This window comes from Ricinus communis, chromosome 7 (genome assembly GCF_019578655.1).
Source record: "Ricinus communis isolate WT05 ecotype wild-type chromosome 7, ASM1957865v1, whole genome shotgun sequence".
Classification (NCBI taxonomy): domain Eukaryota; kingdom Viridiplantae; phylum Streptophyta; class Magnoliopsida; order Malpighiales; family Euphorbiaceae; genus Ricinus; species Ricinus communis.
Window position 1 is genome coordinate 20,863,313 of NC_063262.1, and position 3,625 is coordinate 20,866,937.

Genomic DNA, 3,625 nt, shown 5'->3' on the forward strand with positions numbered 1-3,625 from the left:
CTGATATATTCCTTTTATATATTTATATTTATATAATTGTTAATAAATTTAGAAATATATACTTATGATATACTTATATATACTCGATATATATTATTTTTTAGAGTTTTTATAAAAATAGACCTAATTTCTTAGTTTTATGTAAACTCCAGTTTTGAAATCTAAAATTCATCTTCTACAACTTTTAAAATCTTACAAAGTCTTCCTTCAATACCCTCAAGAACCATGTCCATATGGTCTTACATTCCACCTTCACAATTGCCCATGCAATAGTGTATATTTGGCTATTTGCATCTTTTGCCATAGCAGAAAGGATTTGTCCTTGACAGATGCCTTTAAGAAAGCATCCATATAAGCTAATAACTTTTCTACAACCGTGAAGAAACCCATGTATTCATAGTTGCTAGGCAAACATAAAACTTCTCAAACAACATCTTTCCTAGCTCACTAGTTGTATTAGTGAATGCAAATCATGTACTCCCAGAATTATACTCATTAATTTCATCAGCATACCACTGTAATTTACCATATTCCATTATGTAGTCTCCCATAAATTGAGTCGTCACCTTTAATTTTTCCCTCATGCAAATAGTCTTTCCAACATACACCTTTAACTGATCTCTATAAAGATCTTGGATTTTCCATAATTTTATACTATACTGAGAAATAATTAGCTACAAACTTAGATGTACACAATTTGTTCTTATTTTTCATATACCATTTATGAATCGGATGATATGTCTTTACCACAAAATCACCACTATTTCCTTCAATGCATCCAAATGAAAGCCAATTGCAGCTTGGTTCCTTACATTTCACCCTTATTCTATGTGATTCATTTGGCCTCAGATTTAGTTGCACCCCTCTAGAACTGCATCCTTAGCAATAGTCTCTCTAAACTGATTTGCACTCTCGAATACCATTCCAATTTCCCATAATGGTATCTCACAACTTGGATCATATGCTAGCTTCTTGCTTTCTACTCTATGAGGCAATTCATCATTCTCATCATCATTACAACTCTCAACACTATCTTGATCAGAACTGTCAAAAAAATTCTCATTACCTCCTAGTATTCCATCATAACACCTTTTGTTTCTATTTAAGTCATTATAACCTAAATTAACACCAGCCACACCTCTCTCAATAGTTTTTGTAGGCTAAGTTTGACTTATTTTAGGCCTCCTCCTTCTATAGAATATTAGCTCTTTCCTTGCAACTATGACTTCTTCATTCACATTACTGTCTCCATCTCTGTTTGCTTCACTGTCCTCATCCCCGGGTGCTTCACCATTTGTGTTTATGTCTTCTTTAAAGCTTGCATTATCTTCTTCATTCTCAATTCCAACCAGATCTGTATCCTTACCCTAAAATCCACATTCTATATCTACAGTCTCCATTTCATTATCTCTCGAGTGTGTTTCTGCACCCTCAAAGACAACCTCACTTTCTTTTATATTTATATTCCCATATGAGTTTGCCCTAGTTACAGACCCTTCAACATCAAATGATGGTTCCAATTATGCAATATATAAATTTACTACCTCTCCATCACTAAATCTTGATGCGAGATCAACAATAAACTTATCACTCACATAAGGCATAAAGTTGTTACTATTTTCAGCTTTGTAATAAACTGGTTGCTCAGTTGTATAACCAAAATCTTCTTTAACATAACCCATCTATTCTGGAATTGACAGCCTGTCAGTGTCCACATAATCAAATTTCTTTACTTTCCCATTCACATATACATTATCAATCAAATACCCCTTCCACCCCCCACCCCCCCATAATGCCAATGCAGTGTCACAAATTTGTCAGCCATTTTAACCTTAGATAAAAAAAAAACCCAAATTCAATCACATTATAAAACCATTAATAATTTAATCACAAAACATTAAAAAAAAAGATTTTATCACATGTGTGTCTGACAGTTTAAAGCAAGAACTGTAACCTTTAAACCTAAATTTAGTAACTAATAACAAAAATAACAATAAACAATAATGACAAAATTACTTGCTTTTCTTGTTTAATTCTTTCTTGACCAAGCTGCTTCAATAAGGAGAAACCACTTTTCCAATAACTCTTCCAAGCTGCTTCAAGCTGCTTTATCTCAGTATCGCTATTCACACATAATATTTTGAGTTTTGGATTTTCTTTTGGTTTAAATAACAATAGCATTTCCTCTTTAAGGTTATATATCTTTAATCTGTTGTAGAAAATAATTGAGATGCTAGTCTATGGTTTGTGGTTTACAATGATTGCAAGAAAACTACTTTTTTTGGACAAATTTAAGCTTCATTTTCAGTTGAATCTTTAAGGATTCAATTATTATGTACAGTTATTATGTAACTGTACCTTTTTTACCATATAAGGAGTATTAAGTAGCCCTTCTATACATATGGCCATCCGTATATTACACGCACTTTTTTTATTAGCCAATGTTTCAGAAAACTATTTATGGATAAACTAATAGGCAAGTAGAGGTGTTCAAATGGTTATTTCTGAAATTGATGGGGCAAAATGACCATTCGTGGCAGATACAGAGGGTTGGATGTGCATTAAGCCGTGATTTTATTATGCGACTTTGCTTGGGTTTGCTCGTTATCCCTTATCAGAGTGCCATTTACATGATCCATTAACCTGGAGCTTTATTGCCCATTATGACCGCGCTGCGGTAATAGTGTGGAACGACGTACAGGTGGTTGAACTTGGCGGCTATCGCAGCTTCTTCTCCTATTCATTTATTCTTTTGGGTTCATTAATTTGTAGCTTATATGAGCTCAGCACATGTTTTAACTTTCCTTTTTGATCTGAAAGCCTCGTGTACTTATTGATCAAATTTTTTTGGTAATTCATCCCATTCCATTGAAATACGTAAACTAACAATAATATGTTTTGAGAGATTTTATTTGTAATTAATTTGTCACAAAAAGCTAAACATTAAGGTGGACAAGGAAAAACACAAGTGCAAGCCCCTGCAACAATACAGTACCCACGAGCTCCATCTTTGCTGCCATATTTTTTCACACAAAGATCATTACATGCATTTTCTTTGCAATCCGCCATTTTTTCACCCCTTATGCAAACTCGAGTTGCCATTACCTCTCCTCCTGTAACCATCAAATTATAGTTTTTACTTTAGTTTTTTTTATTCTTTTTGTACCAATAAAATCGCAGAAATTTAATCTAATTTCATGCATAGTCAAAGATATTCATATATATAATAAGCATATATTTCATTTACCTTTGGAAAGGAAAAGAACAAGGATAAAAGCAACAAGCATTTGAAGGCTCTTCATTTTATGATCTTCTTCTTGTTTGAGAATTTTAGAGACTGCTATAACTTACTTGATTGTCATTCGTTGCATTGGATTATATATATATACTAGTTCAATAATAAGACTTTTTTTAATGAAAAAAACAAATTTTTATTAAAAGTTAAAATGTCCAATACAAATAATGTGTCTAACAAAAAGTTTTATTAGTATTAATAGATAGTTAAAAAAGTTCCTTAATTTCTTAAATGTAATATATTTGCACCCATAATTAAGATTTGCCTGACTATAAACACATCCCTCAACTTGACTAAAGTTTTGATTTTAAATTTATCTTTCCTTGTTTG

The 3,625-nt window shown here is 32.1% G+C and overlaps 1 long non-coding RNA gene across 1 annotated transcript; it reads right to left on the bottom strand.

Annotated features, from left to right (window-relative positions):
* Window positions 1–2,883: 2,883 nt before the first annotated feature.
* LOC107261701 lies at window positions 2,884–3,355 on the bottom strand. Its single transcript, XR_001535612.2, has 2 exons — window positions 3,248–3,355; window positions 2,884–3,113 (listed from the first exon to the last, which is right to left on the bottom strand). It is a non-coding gene; the product is annotated as an uncharacterized LOC107261701 (long non-coding RNA).
* Window positions 3,356–3,625: the final 270 nt, after the last annotated feature.